Here is an 18,503-nt window from a genome sequence, read left to right on the forward strand (position 1 = left end):
TCAGTTTGCATATGCTCAGTAGGAGTTTGTTAGAATTTGGCAACTAAATTCTCTGAAGGTTCCATCTCATCTGCACTGAGCATGTTCCACCCCCTTCATGTGCTGATCAGACTGCATATGCCAGGGGTGACCAAACTTAATGACCCTCCGAGACGCATATGACAATCTTTAGAAGTTCAAGAGCCGGAGCCCTGGCAGGGGCACCCCGCAGGGTTGAAGGCCCACCACCCTGCTGCAAGGTAGAGGTCCCAAGGCCCCCCTCCCCCAAGTCTGGTAAGTGGAGAATGGGGCAGGGGGGCTCCGCGAGCTGCACTTTAATTGTAAAAGAGCCACACGTGGCTCACGAGCCACAGTTTGGCCACCCCTGACATATGCACTATCCCTGCTGAGTGACTGAGCATGCGCCGGCCAGGGGATGCAAGGAGGAGCAGAACTTTCCATGGAATTCCTGCTTCTGGCTGCTGCAGACCTGTAAGGAGACTGTCTTTCCTCTGTGCTCAGTGCTCCCAGTGTGTGATTTGAATGCAGAGGAATGGGAATTGGGGGTGGAAGAGGTGGAGGACAGGGAAGGAAGGGAGTTAAGAGCTGGGAGTGGGGGGACAGGGGCAGGAGAAGTTGGGGTCAGAAGATGAGGAAGAAAGGAACAAAAGGGGGTGCAGGAGCCAGGGATGAGAGGATAGAGGTGAGGAAAGAAGGAGCTGTGTGGGGGAAGGGGAGTTGACATGCAGGAGCCAGGGGGGATAGAAAAAGGGGAGGAGACACAAACTGGGAGTGGGGGACAGGAACAGAATGGGACAGGGAGAGGAGAACCATAACCACTAAAGAACATTCCCCTAAAGAAACTGGGATTTGAACCTATTACTCCTGAGTCTTAACATTATTGTGCTGTCTAGCAAATTGCGTGAAACCCACTGGCAAAGTGTGTATGTCTCATCCCCCAGTAGTGACAAGTCCACCTAGAAGATACCAACCTTCTAGTGCTCTCAGGTACTTAATTAACTCAACTGGTGAAGGACTGTGCTGCAGAACTAAAGATCCCTGCCCTGATGATGATCCATGTGGGGGGTCAGGATCTTTCTACCCAATGAAATTTGGATTTCTTTCATTTTTTTAAGTTTTTTTTTTTAAACTTAGGAATTTACTAGGGCTGTCAATTAATCGCAGTTAATTCAAGTGATTAACTAACAAAACAATTAATCACAATTAATTGTAGTCTTAATCACACTGCTAAACAATAATAGAATATGCTTCTATGTTGATAACACTCCTTAAAAAAATTACGTTAATTAAATTTTTGACTGAACTTCTAGGGGGAGAATTGAATGTCTCCTGCTCTGTGCTTTTACCTGCATTCTGCCATATATTTTGTGTTATGGCAGTCGCACGTGACGACCCAGAATGTGTCATTTGATTTAAGAACTCTTTCACTGCAAGTCTGATGAAATGCAAAGAAAGTACCACAGACAGCTATATCACTTTACCCAAGGTTTAAGAATCTGAAGTGCCTTCCTAAAGCTGAGAGGGACAAGGTGTGGAGCATGCTTTCAGAAGTCTTAAAAGAGCCACACTCCAATGCAGAAACTATAGAACCCGAACCACCAAAAAATATCAACCTTGTGTTGGTGGCATCTGACTCAGATGATGAAAATGAACATGAATCTGTGTGCACTGCTTTGGATCGTTATCAAGCAGAACCCATCATCAGCATGGAGGCATGACCTCTGGAATGGTGGTTGAAGCATGAAGGGACATACGAATCTTCAGCGCATTTCACATGTAAATATCTTATGACGCCGGCTAAAACAATGCCACGCGAATGCCTATTCTCACTTTCAGATGACATTATAAAGAAGAAGCAGGCAGCATTATCTTCTCCAACCTCAATCAAGGTAAATTTGGCTCCGAATTAGTATTTTTTTCAAAACCAGATTTTTAAGCCTGATTCTTTGGCATGGATTATGTATGTTTGTTTAAACTGTATCTAATTTTTATGTCCGTGGTTCTAATTCAGGTTCATATAATGGGATGGGCCAGTGCATGTCATTTAAGGAAGAATGACTAGTTTGCAAGTCCCGTATGGGAAATATAACCTACAGCTACTACAGAAATAGTCTATGGGTAATAATGAAAGCAGAATAAACAGAATGTTAAAAAGAAAATCCTGTTTTAGAATGTATGCATGCACAGAATTCTGATAAAGTCCATAAAGTTCTCAAGTTGCCAGAACAGTTTGTGTATGAGAGAGAAAATAATGGCAAACCGTGATCATATGTAATCAAACAGCCACATCTGAAAGCTGACACATACTTCTTGGCTACTGCTGCATTACCTTGTCTAGTAGTCTCAGATTTTTAGGAGTATTTATGTTCCTATAACAGCTACCGAATAATATCACCACCATCTTTTCATTTAGCAGATTAGAGCAAAATGCAGACTCGGAATAAAGCATGGATCTTTATGGAGTTGAACCTGCTTACCTCAGGTCTCAATATGGCCTATAGCCTACAAATGACCCCACTTTTTACTCCATGTGAACAGTTGTTTGCAATGATGTTGTAACTGTGACGGTCCCAGGATATCCGAGAGATAAGGTGGGTGAGATAACATATTTTATTGGACCAACTTCTGATGGTGAAAGAGCCAAGCTTTAAAGCTACACAGACCTCTGAACTGAACTCTTGACAGTCATGTTAAAAAACTCATGAGTTTTACAAGCTGTTCTTAAATAACATTTTGAGTTAGCTTTGCTCTAAATCTCAAAGCAATGAAAAACTGCCTCACGTTTATCGGTGTGAAGAAGCAATTAGTAGAGATTGGGCCCCATCGTGTTGTTATGGAAGCAGAAGTCAGGAGCACAGGGAGGAATGTAGTCAGAGGTTAATGCTTTGAGCCTAATCAAAGCCAATAAAGTCAATGGGAGAATTCCTGGTAACTTCAATGGGCTTTCGATCAAGTCCTTTATTTGTCATAAGCAGGAAGTGACACAGACAGCCATACTACTTCCCGGAGCAGTGAGACTTACAGTATTCACTTACAAATGTCTTCTCTGAACTTAAAACATCAGGGAGTGTTCTAAATCTAAACTCAGATCCTCATTTAGTAGTTTGAACCTACTAACAATGCATTCCTTTCCATATGACATTCCTCCTGGGGGAATTCTGCTCCAAAAAATTAAAAATTCTGCACACAATATTTTAAAATTCTGCAAAATTCTGCATATTTTATTTGTCAAAATAACACAATATAATCACAGCAGTTTCAATTAGCTTGGTAATTTATTTCAAAATACCTGTCAGCAAATATGTCTGTAACAATATGGACACTGAAAAAGATTCAGGAAATGGGTTTTTGTCAGATTCCTTACTAGGCATATAAATACAGAATTTTGAGTAATTCATTTGAACTACAATACAAAACCATATTTTCCACTCCCCTCAGAAGCAGTGCAAAAGCTTGGGGGAGTCAACGGTAATGGAGGAGCTGAGGGAGAGGGATGGAGTCTGGGAGTGAACCTGGTGGGTTGTTGGGTGTGGGTGGGAGAAATATGGAACAGGTTTTTTGTGGGGTGGGGAAGGATTGTTAGGGAGCCTCTCCCATACAGACCCTGGCTGACCTCTAGGCTCTCCCATTCAGTCAGGCACATCTTCCCCTGTCCCCATGTGTCCCTCCACCCCCATTGAGTCACCTACTCCCCCCATCCCCATATGTCCCTGCACCCCACTCAGCTACCCCCATGTGTCCCTGCACGCCCTCCCCATGTGCCCCTGTGCCACCCAGCCAGCCCCCTTTCCTCATCCCCGTGTCCCTGAACCCCCTCCCCCATCTTCATGTCTCTCTGTGCCCCACGGTGTCTATCCCCCTGTCTCCTAACCTGGCCCCAAAGGCGTGGTTCTGCCAGGCAGGCAACCTCTTCCTTTCCCCATTGACAGCTGAGTCTGCTTCCACGTGGGAGCAGCTGTTCTGTTTTAGTGACACAGCGGCCCCTGGTGGGCAAAAGGCAGAACTGCAGCAACTTTCCAGCAGAAGTTACTTTCTGCAGGGAAAAAAAGTATGGTATTTGCAGCATACTAATTATACATGTCTGCAGTGGTGCAGAATTCCCCCAGGACTAGATATTACTAGATATTACTACATACTGCACGGCAGCACAAACTTACTATAGATACAGTAAGATTACTGTAGTCACACGGAAATTAATGCTTTGGGCCTAATCAAAGCCAATAAAGTAAATGGGAGAATTCCTGGGAACTTCAATGGGCTTTGGATCAAGTCCTTTATTTGTCATAAGCAGGAAGTGACACAGTCAGTCACACTACTTCCTAAAGCAGTGAGACTTTCACTATTAACTTACAAATGTCTTCTCTGAACTTAAAACATCGGGGAGTGTTCCAAATCTAAACCCAGATCCTCATTTTGTAGCTTGAACTTACTAATAATGCAATCCCTTCCATATGATATTACTACATATTGCACAGTAGCGCAAACTTACTGTAAACATCTTATCACATAGTAAAACAAAGAGAAGATTGAATGATAGCACTCTTTGATACTCTATCAGTATTGTGATTTGTATTTATTCAAAACTTACCTCCGGGAAAATTGCATCCTATCCCCACTATGGCAATTTCATCTCCAGTTGCCGTCATTTTTTCAAATCTATTCTTGAACTGCAAAATACACTTTTAGATATCACATAATTCAAATGAAAGTATATTTCTCTCATTAAATAAATATTCTTGCAGAAGTTGAACTTGCCATAATCACACACATCCAGACAATGCTTGATTAATCTCGAGCATTCTGTGTGGGTTGTGTGAGATTCATACTCCCAAATGGTGACCAGACTGCTACTATCTCAGTCTGTTTGATAGTGGACTTCTTTGCAACTGTATCACACTGTTGACTCATATTCAATGTGTGATCCACTATAGCCCCAGATCCTTTTCAGAGGTACTACTGCCTAGCTAATTATTCTCCATTGTGTAGTTTCACATTTTATTTCTTCTTCTGAAGTGTAGTACTTTTGCCTTTATTGAATTTCATCTTGTTGATGTCTGACCAATTCTTCAATTTGTCAAGGTGATTTTGAATTCTAATCCTATCCCCCAAAGTATTAGCAACCCAATCATGTTGTGACAAATTATGAAGAGGTCATGTGATGGGGTTTCACCCCATTACAGGCTAGAAAGGTGTTGATAGCCAATTAGTTACATTTATTGCACCTGTGCTATAATTAATTCATAGATTCCAGTACCAGAAGGTGTGATCATCTAGTCTGACCTCCTCTATAACACAGGCCACAAAACTCCCCCCAAAATAATTCCTAAAGCATATCTTTTAGAAAAACATCCAATCTTGTTCTTAAAATTACTAGTGATGGAGAATCCATCATGATCCTTAATAAATTGTTCGAATGGTTAATTACCCTCACTTTTAAAAATGTATTTCTTATTTCCAGTAGGAATTTGTCTAGCTTCAACTTCCAACAACTGGATCGTGTTTCTTTGCTAGATTGAAAAGCCTATTACCAAATATTTGTTCCCCACGCAGGTGCTTATAAACTGTGATCATGTCATTCAGTAACCTTCTCTTTGTTAACCTCAGTAAATTGAGCTCCTTAAGCCTATCACTATCAGGAATATTTTCTAATCATTTAATCATTCTCATGGCTCTCCTCTGAATCCTCTCCAATTAATTCGCATCCTTCCTGAATTGCGGACACCACAGCTGGACACAGAATTCCAGTAGCAGTCATACCAGTGCCAAATACAGAAAACCAATCTCTCCACTCTTACTTAAGATTCTCCTATTTATGCATCCAAGGATCACACTTGGCCCTTTGGCCACAGTGCAGTACTGAGAGTTCATGTTCAGATAATTATCCACCACTACACTCAAATCTTTTTCAGAATCATTGCTTCCCAAGATAAAGACCCCTATCATGTAAGTATGGCCTACATTCTTTGTTCCTAGATGTATATATCACATTTAGCTGTATTAAAACCCATATTGGTTTCTTATGACCAACTTACCAAGCAATCCAGGCACACTGCATCAGTGATCTGTTAGTTTAATTACCATTAATTATACTGTCCTCCATTAATTCTTTATTGATCAAGTCCCATATCATCCACTCCATTAACTTGCCTGAGTTCAATGTTAATTAGTTGCTCTTCAGCCAGAGGGGCAGGAAGAGGCATCAAGTGATAATTTAATGGACACCTGGGCCTCGCAAAGGGAGACAGTTCCTTCTGAAAGAAAGATTCACAGGGACTTCTGTAAAGGGGCCTGAGCTGAAGTCTGCAGGTAAACAGACACCCAAGGAAGGCAGTCTGAGGGATGAGTGCTCAATACTGGAGCTGGGGGAAAAACTTCAGACTAGCTGACATAGGAGATTAAAGACAGAACCCAAAGGAAAGGCTGTTTTGTTGGATATTAGCTTGTGTTTTTCTTGAGCCAAAAGGGATCTGAACTACACAATTCTCAGGTGGACGGCTGAGTTGCGCACAGCGACTGATGGTCTACAGGGTGCACTGGAGATTAAGACCCCTGAAACATTGCACCCTGATGTGCTGGGGCACTACGGGAGTGAGTGTGCACCATAACAGGTGGTGCCTCCATTCATACTGGCGGCAATAAAGGGCCACTACTGCCGCAAAAGTGGGAAATGTTGGCTAAAAGGGGGCATGCTGAGGGAAACAGTAGAGTGAGAATTCAACATTTCCCTTCAGAGGTGCCCACTGGTACACTCCCCATAATGCACTGGAAAATACTGAAGTTGTCTTTGTCCCAGTTCAGTAGCAGCGCTACCAGAGCATAGAGGAAGAAGCATTAACTATCTTCTGGTGGTATGACTGTCCTTGGATGCAATCAATTGGACTGATGCAGAAAAGAATACTTTCCATCCACTTTTGATGGTTTTGTAGAATTCAGTCCAATCTTCAGAAAACTAACCCCCTTTAGTCTTTGTGCTTGTGGCCAGATTTTCAATGGGAGCCACTGAGTGCAGCTTTTGAAAATCTGTCCCAAAAGATAAATTTGTTTTAACTGTTAATACTGCATTTCTAGTAAAAAAAATTAGTAATGAAGACATTCAAACTCTGGGGGTCAGATTCTGACCTCAGTTACACCAGTGTAGAGCCAGAGAAACGTCACTGTCTGCAGTGCAATTATTTTAAATTGACACTGGTGTAACTGAGATCAGACTGTGATGTTTTAGATCCTGTAGGTTGTTTATAGTTACAGTTTCTGATAGTTCTTTTTTTCTAACATTTAAAGTTGGTACACTCACTCATGCTGAGTAGTCTCACAAATACTGTGGTGTAAGGGGTTACCAAACTTGAGGAAGGGGGTCAGAATGTGGCCCTCCAGAAGTAAAAATCTGTTTTTATATGTGTCTATAAAAATTATTTTCTTTGTATTCTTTCAAAAATTGCCCCCTTATGAAGCCTGGAGATGTTCTCCCAGGAAGCAGAGAGAGACCGACAATTATAGAAATGGCAAATATTTTGTTGGTTTTGGTTTATAAAATATTCTATAAAAATCTGGCCTCAATTTTTTGATCCAATGAAGTTATATCTTTTTAAGCTAAAGCTGGAAAGTCTAGTATAGACACTAACAGAAAGCTACTTATAACTGATCGTTATTGTTAAACTAGAACCTATGTAGTGTATGAACAATTGCAATGGAAAAATAATAGTCACAATTAAACATAACATATTTCAAATTATATAGCATTCTTGTCTCTTAAATGACATATGTTGTTCTTACCTTGTTTCATTTCTTCTGAATGGTGTTAAATGCTGATTTTCTTGAAAGCCTTTATATAGTCTTCTGAGAAGTTTCAAATTCAATTAACCTCAATAAAATGGGGTAAAGAAATGTTAACATGCTTTAAGGAACAGGAAACCAAATTAATAACTGGAATAGGCAGTGCCCGTGACTGAAGTTCAAACCATTTGCTATAAGTGGTAATTTCTTACACTGGTAAATATGGAGCAATTAATGTTTTACAGTGGCTAAAGTATCAGATTTCTGAAATACATAATAAAGTCAATGTACTATCAAATGGTGCTTTTGCAGTAATTACTGTCCTAAACAGGAGATGTTATCGTCACATTACACTAACCCACAATGTGCTCTAAACTTAAGAAATCAGCTAAGCACAACTGTCTTCCAAGTAATGGATCAAGACTGTCTGCCATTTTATCTCAATAAATCTCAGATATTATTTAAAGACACATTGCATTCATAGCAGTTTTGATGCCTAAAGAAAAAATACTATATCAATTGAAATTGTTTTTTGTGTTTCATTTTGTGGCTTCTATTTTTAAGTTGTTTTCAAATTTGCAAATACAAAACTTCTTTAAAAGTTGAAAATGTGTTTTATTAGAATGCGGCTAGCACTGAAAAACATACCATATGTACTCGTTCATAAGCCGAATATTTTTGGCAAAAAAGTGACGCATCAAAGAGCGGGGGTCGGCTTATAAATGGGTCTACACCAAAATTTGATGATTTTAAACTCTATGGAATCATTGAATTGAATATCTAATACATTGTTATTTTGTTTACCTGGAGCGTCTGCAGGCATGGAGCCCCTCAGCTCCCTGTGGCCAGAGTTCGCCGCTCCCATTGGCTGGGAACGGCAAACCGCAGACACTGGGAGCTGAGGGGCTCCATGCCTGTGAATGCTCCAGGTAAACAAAACGTCCAGGCCCGCTAGTGGCTTACCCTAAAGGGCCAGGAGCCAAAGTTTGCCAACCCCTGAAATATAGGGTCGGTTTATGAAAGAGTCATACAGTTTTTGCTACTTTTACCTAACCATCTTGGGGGGTCGGCTTATAAACGAACGGGCTAATGAACGAGTACATGGTACTATAATTTCTTTTTAAAAATTCTGCACCTTTAAAAATAACAACAAATATTGGCATGTCCAGAAGTGAATGGTTAATGGATTCAGTCAGTTCCTCACTACTATATGATTCTTCATCACTTCCCCATCTGATTTTGCACCACCCACCCAAACCTATCTCAGCCCCTTTGTTTTGATGTGAAATGGAAATATGTTCTTGTATATATATATATACTGTTGAGTGTATATGTTGTTAACTTAGGACCCATCTTACAATTGGATCCTTTCCAAAAAGGGAAAATAGTAAAAAAGAAAATACTGAACATATTTGAAGAAACAATTCAAGTTACCACTCAAAACCCATGAAACTGTAACCAAATTCTGCTATCAGTTACACGTGTGAATCTGAGTAACTTCACTGTAATGAACAGAGTAGTCATTACTGATTTATAACGTGTAAGTGAGCAGAATTTGGGGTCATTTGTTTAAACAGTCATGCAAATTACCGTTTCTAAGTAATTAATGCTGTAGCAGTATTTCTAAGGTCAAGGAACATGTGCCCTGCATGTCAAAATTCAATGTCAGAGTTCCCACTGATTTTAATGGAGACAGGATCAGCCTGGCTGTGAACGTCACTGAAAAATTAACAATCCACAATCTATCAGTGTGCTCTGATCATATGTAGTTCTGACTAAATTTGCATCATGGTTCTATCTGCATATGTTCACAAGAACACTAAAAGTTATAACGGTTTTGTGATTAATGAATATCCAGTAACTAGGAAATGTAAACCAGACAAATAAGGACTACAGTGATAATGGCTAAAGGCCTGATCCTCTCACTGACTTCAGTGGTACAAGACTGAAGCATAAAAGCTTGTTTCTGCAACTAATCTAAATCATTCAATTATTGACACATTAGAGAGGAAATTCAAAATGGCAAAAAGTTAACATTTTTCAGGCAATGTAGTCAACTTCTCTACCACATAATGATATTGTCCATGTTTGAACTGTATTTTGACAGTTTCCAAATGTGTGTCAGGCACCAAGGTTGTATTAATTTCAATGGAATAAATGGGCCCAGAGAGTCATAGATATTATTATGACCTTGTCACTGTACAACATTAAAGAAGGTTCAGGGTTTCAAGTACAGAGACCTCAGCCTGCTTAGTACCATGGCAAACACACTGTTAAACATCTTTTCCAATTTTTATTAAACATACAGAAAAAGAAGGAAAATTAGCTAAAGCATTTGAAACAACGTATTAAGTAGGATTTTCAGAGATGCATAGATCTAAGGCCAGAAGGGAAGCATTGTGATCATCTAGTCTGAGCTCCTGCATAACAGAAGACACAGAACTTCCCCCAACATAATGCCTAGAATTTATCTTTCAGGAAGAAAACCCCAACAAATCTTGATTTAAAAGTTTTCAGTGGTGAAGAATCCACCATAACTCTCGGTAAGTTGTTCCAATAGTTAATTACTCTCTCTCTTAAAAATTTATGCCTTATTTCCAGGCAGTCTGGGCAGAGCTTTTATCCAGGAGTTGAAGCCTCTGTGAGTATGTATACATGGGGATAAACAGCCCACGGATGGCCCGGATCAGCTGACTTGTGCTCACAGGGCTCAGGCTACAGGGCTGAAAAATTGCTGGGTAGATGTTCGTACTTGAGCCTGATCATCCCCACAGCAGTTTTCAGTCCCAGAACATGAGCACCACAAGCCTGAGTCAGCTGATCTGGGCCAGCTACTGCCATGCCATGTGGATTTTATCCCCATGTAGACATACCCTGTGTCTCTGGGCACCACAACACATGTTCTTTGTGTCTTCATCTTGTAACATACCCCATTCTGCAATTCTACTTGACAACACTTAAGAACATAAGAATGGCCATATTGGGTCAGACCAATGGCCCATCTAGCCCAGTATCCTGTCGTCTAATAGTGGCCAATGTCAGATACTTCAGAGGAAATTAATGGAACAGGGCAATTATCGAGTGATAATTGAGTGATATCCTCTGTCATCCAGTCCCAGCATCTGGCCAGTCAGAGGCTTCGGGACACCAAGAACATGAGGTTGCATCCCTGACCATCTTGGCTAATAGCCTCCATGGATTTTTCTATTTTTTTTATCCCAGTTATAACTTTCACCTTCACAACATCCCCTTGCAACGAATTCCACAAGTTGACTGTGCACTGTGTGAAAAAGTACTTCCTTTTGTTTGTTTTTTAAATCTGCTGCCTATTAATTTCATTGAGTCAACCCTGGATCTTGTGTTATGTGAAGGGGTAAACAACACTTCTCTACTCACTTTCTCCACACTCTTCATGATTTTACATACCTCTATCACATCCCTTTAGTCATTTCTTTTCCAAGCTGAATAGTCACAGTCATTTTAATCTGGAAGGTGTTACATATAGAAGGTGTTACATAAGTTTAATCATTCTTTTCCATTTCTAATATATCTTTTTTTAGATGGAGCAATCAAAACTGCACACAGTATTCAAGGTGTGAGCATACCATGGATTTATATAGTGGCATTACCACATTTCCTGTCTGATTATCTATCCTTTTCCTAATGGTTCCTAACATTCGATTAGCTTTTTTGACTGCTGCTTCACACTGAGCAGAGGTTTTCAGAGAATTATCCACAACGACTCCAAAATCTCTTTCTTGAGTGGTAACAGCTCATTTAGATCCCATCATTTTGTATGGATAGATGTTTTCCAATGTGCATTACTTTGCATTTATCAACGCTGAATTTCAGCTGCAATTTTGTTGCCCAGACATTCAGTTTTGTGAGCTCCTGTGACATTACCCAGGGTGCAATCCAGACTGTTGAATAGTGCTGTCCCATTAGCATTTTATCCAAAGGTGCCTTTTACACTGCTTTTCAGTCAGAACATCCACTCCTGGCCTGTTCACACAGCCTTCAGCATGCAAATTCACTCCCAGCTCAATTCATGAGCACTCTGACCAGTCACTCATAAATCACATATAGGGTGAAACTCACAAATTCCCAGAAATGTGCATTGTGTACTACTCAATACCCTTATGAACTATACAGGCTCATAGAAAGTCTGTCATTTCATCAAAGGAAAATGATAATGCACCTACCTTGTTATCCCAAATGGAATTTTCCACACACTTTAACCAAAAACACTGGTTAAGATAAAACCATAAGCTAAGTTTATTAACTACAGAAAGATAGATTTTAAGTGATTACAAATGATGATGCATAAAAGTCAGGATTGGTTACAAAAGAAACGAATAAAGAGTAAAACGCAAGCTAATTCCTAATTTAACAAGCTAAGTGAATTTAAAAGCAAAAGTTTTTGTCTCACCATGTGCTAAAGTAAATTTCAAAGGCTGGATCGCCTTTCAGCATGAGACCCCCTTGCCCTTAGTTCAGTGTCCTTCAGGCATTCCTTGATGTCATGAGCACAAAGATGAGAGAAGGAGTGAAATCAAGTGTTTTCCTCCCCTCTTTATAATTCAATTTCTTGTGCTAAAAACATCATTGCTGAGTCATGGTGACGTGCAGTCTATTGTGGACCTGAGGTTTGAACTGTCCCTGTGATTAAATGTAAATTTCTTGTTTACACCTTCCCGTTGTTGGAGAATGGCTGGGTTGCCTGTGATTTTGTCTCTGAAAAACTGGTTTGGGCCTGCTTTTCTTAACCTTGGAGCATGTTAGAACAATGTTATACAGTATAATCTTGTAACTTTGCATACAATGTTGATACACGTGTTTCACCAGGATAATAATGTTCAGCAGATTAAGAAATTTTGAATGATACCTCACAAGGCATACTTTGTACAAAATTTATCATAGTCTTGTAAAAGTGGTAAACATAATAGTATAGACCAGGGGTTCTCAAATTTGGTTCGTGGCTTGTTCAGGGTAAGCCCCTGGTGGGCTGTGAGACGCTTTATTTACCTGAGCATCTGCAGGTACGGCAGCTCCCAGGGGCCATGGTTCACCATTCCCAGCCAATGGGAGATGCGGAAAGCGGCATGGGCTGGGCCACCGCTTCCCGCAGCTCCCATTGGCCGGGAATGGCGAACCGCGGGCACTGGGAGCTGCAGGCGGTCGTACCTGCGGACGATCAGGTAAACAAAGTGTCTTGCAGCCCGCCAGGCACCTACCCTGAACAAGCCGCGAACCAAGTTTGGGAACCCCTGATATAGATCATCAGAGATCCCTTTTTGTAACTTTTCGCCGTCTACTTTGGATTCAACTATCTTGAGTAATTTTGTATCAGCTTCAAACTTTGCCACCTCACTGTTAACCCCCTGTGAGGCTGTCTAGCAGGTTACTATCACTCCAACGCTGGCAGACCAGCTCAGATTAGAGCAATAAGGCAATTCACTTGTGTGTGAATACCAAAGAAATGCTAAAAGGTCATAGTGTATTCAAGCCAATTCACTTGTTAGTATAGAGCAAAAGGAAATGCTAATGTTATTGTATCAACTGTCTGTTTCCTGTGCTTGCTATCCTTGTTTTTAATTAACCCTAGAACAATAATGGCATTAGTATTTAGGTGTGAATTTACTTGATGTGTAAAACTGCATGAAAACTAATGAAGAATTGTTTCTGGCTATCACATTGTGTTAATACTATGTTTACCTCTTGGAAACTGGAGCCTTGGAAATGTAACTGAAGGAACATGTTGACTTCAAAGTGTGGGTCATTGTGTGCCCAACAATGAGGGAGCTACAGATCCATGCTGTACTGAGAACATTCTGCATCTCTGATCCATTTGGAGGTTGTCAGCAGATATTCCAGATACAAGACAGAGGTTCCCCAAATCCATTTTGGGCAACTCAGAGAGACCTATGGCAAACTAGGAGATACCACATCATTGCCATCATTTGGACTTATAAACTCTGACTCACCTGTTATGTATTTTATCTACTTTAACCTCTCAATAACTCTCATTTCTTTTTCTTAGCTAATATATCTTTAGTTAGATTACTAGAGGATTGGCTGTCAGCGTTGTTTTTGGTGTGAGATCCAGAGCATCCATTGACCTGGGATAAGTGACTGGCCCTTTGGGGCTGGAAGTAACCTAATATGTAGTGATTTTTGGTTTTAATAACCTTTCATCACAGAAGTTCAGCTTGTCTGAGTGGCAAGATGCACTGGAAAGCCTAAGGGGACTGTGAGTGGCTCCATAGTGAGACTAATAGAGTAGTCCAGGAGTTCACATTTGTTACTGCCTTGGTGAAATCTAATTATGGAATATACCACCAGTATGGGGTGTCTGCCCTGTTTTCTGGCAGTCTGATCTAAGTTTGGCACTCTCAGTTATAAGCCACAAAACAGACACCATGACAGCTGAAATAGTCAGCAGGATTCACATGCCACAGATCAACTGGGCCTTAAGATTGGAATCCAATGCTATTTAAAGTTTAAATTTGATATTGAGAGTTTTAAGGGTTAAAGATTAGCTGCAATGAGTCAATCACAGTCATATGAGATCCTTTACAAAAAATAACGTAAACATTATGAAAAGAACGGGGTATACCTATTAAGAAGGCTATCTCAGAGCAGGAACCGAGAACTTTGCTAATGGATTTTGACTAAAAAGCAGGGTCCCAGTCTCGCCTCTCCCCCTCCCCTTTCCCAAATGATGCAGAAATGATCCAAATGCAGCTCCTGACAGCCAAGAAACATCATGCACATGAAATAAAAATGATGGAACTCCAAATGAAGGAGAAGAAAGCAATTGATGAGATCAGGGCCGTAGCAACAAAGAACGTGGCCCCCTCCGAACATATGTCCGGGGCCCCTTACAATGCAGAAACTGGAATGCGGTATTTATTTTATACAATATACAGGGTTCATATTATGTATACATAGGCCTACAGTGTACATGTATTCCGTATTTACGCAAAGCACTTCTTTTGAGCCTTGTTCTCCGCAAATTGGTTAATCAATGCGTCATAGTCCAGAGATCTGGCAATCTTGTTTTCGATTGAGATAACTGCAAGCGCAGAAAGCCTGTCATCTGTCATGGTTGAGCGCAGGATATTCTTGATCAGTTTCATTCTGCTGAAGCTCCTTTCAGCACCGGCGACAGTAACTGGTGTGGTCAGAAGAATTCTGATGCAAATGCAAAGATTCGGATATATCTCCTGAAGGCTGTTCTTGTATATGTACGTTAAAAAATTGTTTGCCCTGACAAGTCCTCTCTCTTTCTCGATGACATAAATAAAACGATTCAATTCCATTATGAGTTCGTTGGCATCAATGTCTCCCATTTTTCTTTCAAAATTTTTGCTGTGATTCTCCAGTTCATTTTCTCTGTGACACTGCTTCAGGCTGTTAGCGTTGTACGGAAATCCAAACAACTTATACCACTCCACGAGTTGGTCAAATCGCGACGAAACAGAAGATATGGCCTGATCAGTGAGAACAAGAAAGAACTGTGATTTGAATTTTTCTTCGGCAGAAAGACGACTCGAATCATCAGCACATTCATAATCAAACATTCTCTTCTTACGTCGCACCCTGGTTTCTGGAAACACCTGCTCAATACCCATATGCTCTGCTATTTCACATGCATTTGTGACCACAGAGTTATATCCTGTATTTCGATAGTCTTCCAAAAACTTCATTGTAGCACCAACTTCTGCCTGCAGTACGTCAATTGACACATCTGGTGACTGAATTAATTTGCTGGTTTTATTGACGTGAAATAGTATATCGTACCACGTGTACACAGTCAGAACAAAAGGCCACGTAGTAACATGGTCTAAAAGCGCACCGGCTTCTGTTGCTGTATTGCCATCTTTCTTTTCGAGCACATATTCTCTCAAAGATGACAAAGCATTGCACAATTCTTCAAGGTGATAACGCAATGGCTTCACAGCATCAATTCTCGACTCCCAATGAGTGTCCGATAACCCTTTAACAGATATTGGCATATGTTCTTGAAGTATATCCCAACGTGAAGGTGACGAAGAAAAGATAACGTATATTCTGTTAATCAGACCGAAAAAGTCAACGGCATATTTCGATGACTTTGCCACGTCTGAGATCACAAGATTCCAAGTGTGAGCTCCACATGGTACATACAAGGCACGGTCATTTATTTCTAGCATGCGGGCTTGAACTCCTTTATTCTTTCCTCTCATATTTGCGCCGTTATCATAAGCTTGGCCTCTCATGTCAGCAATGTCTATTCCTAAGTTGTTTGCCTTTTCAAGAAACGCTTCCAATAAACCCTCGCCAGTTGTATCATGAACATTAAGAAAACCAACAAACGCTTCACGAATATTGACACCATCTTCACCGTTGCATTCAACAAAGCGTAACACCACAGACATCTGTTCTTCATGTGACATGTCGGGAGTACAGTCCAAAATAACTGAATAATATTTTGCTTTTTTAAGCTGCGCTATGTTGGCCTCTTGAATGTTACTGGCAACAAGTTGAATCAGCTCGTTTTGGATCTGTGGACTGAGGTATTGAACATATGTCTCTGCCTTCTTAATCCTCTGTAAAAGTTCGCTGAGGACAGTATCATACTTTGCAAGCAATTCAAACAGTCCCAAAAAGTTGCCATTCGAAGGATCGCCGAGCTTTTCATTACTTCCTCGAAATGCCAAGTTTCTTTTGGACAAGAAAATAACGACATCAACCATGCATTTGACAACATTTCTCCAGAAATCTCTTTCTTTCAGAAAAGCCTGCAATTTGAGTTGGTCAATAGATGTACGGTTTACTATGCCTGACCGAAGGTCAAACCATTTCACCATACAGTCTTGATGACCTTTGCCTGTTTCATGCTGCTGAAGTCTTTTTGACAGTGCTTTCCAAGCAGATGTTCCATGACGTGGCGGTATGTCGCCAGTGCCAAATAATTTACAACAAAAACAAAAAATGGCATCTTTCTGAACTGAGTACATTAACCATGAACGTTTTATTTTCTCACCATTTGCCATGGTTCGATAGAAATGAGTAATTGTGAACCTCCATCTTTCCTCGTTAAATGGAAATTCGTAACTTTCATTCTGCTGCGGTGGGCCACGTGCAACAATGTCACACACTTGCCTGTCCGATATTATAGACGGCCAATCTCCTGGATCATCAGTTAGTGGTTCAGATTCAGATACTTCTTTCCCGGCAGCAGCTGGAATATCTGTCACAGTTTGTTTGGTAGAACAACTGGCTTCACCTTCGACCTCACTTGAAGCACTTCTGGATACTTCTGGATACGATTCGTCGCTGCTAGCACTGTCCGTTTCATGTGCCTGTACCTGTACGTTGAATTGCAGCGCAAAATACGTTGACAACTTTGGAATTTTCTCAGGTTCCTTCTCGGCATCTTTTGCTGCCTTTCGTTTACTAGCTCCGCTCTTATACGTTCCCTTAGACATCACAAAGCACGCTTCTGCATTTGAAACGAATCGTTTCAAATGATAAAAAATTAAACAACTAAATTAATAACATTTATCCGCCGACCGCCATTATGAACGCAAATACACATTTTTTGAATGGGTCCAACTAAAATTCGAAACTGACCGACAGACAACTGATGTAGCCAATAGCATTATGATGTATCATAATGACTTCACGGTTTTGTCAGTAAAACCGACATGGATTGTGCAATAGCGTCAATAAATGTCACTTACCTAGTTATACCTTACATTTTTTTTGCCACTTTTAGGGGCCCCCTTCCTTGCGGGTCCCCCTCCGGTCGGAGGGTACGGAGGGCGCTCGCTATGCCTCTGGATGAGATGGAGACGGAAGTGCACCAAAGACACACACAGCAGTGGGCAGCTGAGGAAAAAAGTCACCAGAGATAAGTGGAAAGTCACACACTGCAGCTGCAAGTCCTGAAGCAGCAAAATGAACAGCCGCCTCAGCCTGTGGGTACATCCCCTTTCAACAGCAGAGAATGGAAGCCTGCCCAATGTATCATGAGTCTGACTGCACTGAGGAAGTCCTATCCACCTTTGAGAGACTGTGCAAAGGTAAATGGCATTGAGTTTGGAGAAATACGGCATCTCATGTTACTTTGGTTATGGAAAGTTTTGTGAGAGATGAAGATAGATTGCCTGGCAGAAGTATAAATCTTTTGGTTTTAGCTGAATTTTCAGTGACTGGCTAAAATCCACCTTGAGTGGGAAGATTTTAAAGTGAAATTGTGGTTAGCATTAGGAATTTGCTACCCGCTGATATTGTATTAGGTAATAACATTGTCATTGTGTCTAAACGGGTTAATGTTACAAAGTTTTATAACCAGATCCTAGGGAAAGTATAAATCTGATTCCTCTACTTTGCCTGTTGTCAGTGAGGAGGCCTGTGAAGGGCAGGGGAATCCCTGCAAACAATTATCTGTTGAGAATGGCAGCTTGCTGGCTGAGAAAGGAGTTGAGGATTCTATTGTACCAGAATCTCCTCTGGATTTAAGTGGAACACAAAAAGAAATTAAATCTGCCTTTAGAGAAGTGAATATAATAATATAGACCATCACAGATCTCTGTAACTCTTTGCCGTCTGCTTTGGACTCAAGTATCTTGAGTTATTATGTATCATCTGCAAACTTGGCACCTCACTGTTTAACTACTTTTCCAGATCATTTCTGAGTATGTTGAACAGCATTGGTCCCAGTACACCGCTATTTACCACTCGCC

General features: G+C 40.8%; 1 protein-coding gene across 1 annotated transcript in view; it reads right to left on the bottom strand.

Moving 5' to 3' along the window:
* The window catches only part of LOC120396575 (6-methylsalicylic acid synthase-like), a 58,236-nt gene that overhangs the window by 17,840 nt on the left and 21,893 nt on the right, over positions 1 to 18,503 (bottom strand). The gene's annotated exons all lie outside the window — the stretch shown is intronic.

Source organism: Mauremys reevesii, linkage group 2, assembly GCF_016161935.1.
Source record: "Mauremys reevesii isolate NIE-2019 linkage group 2, ASM1616193v1, whole genome shotgun sequence".
Taxonomy (NCBI): Eukaryota; Metazoa; Chordata; order Testudines; family Geoemydidae; genus Mauremys; species Mauremys reevesii.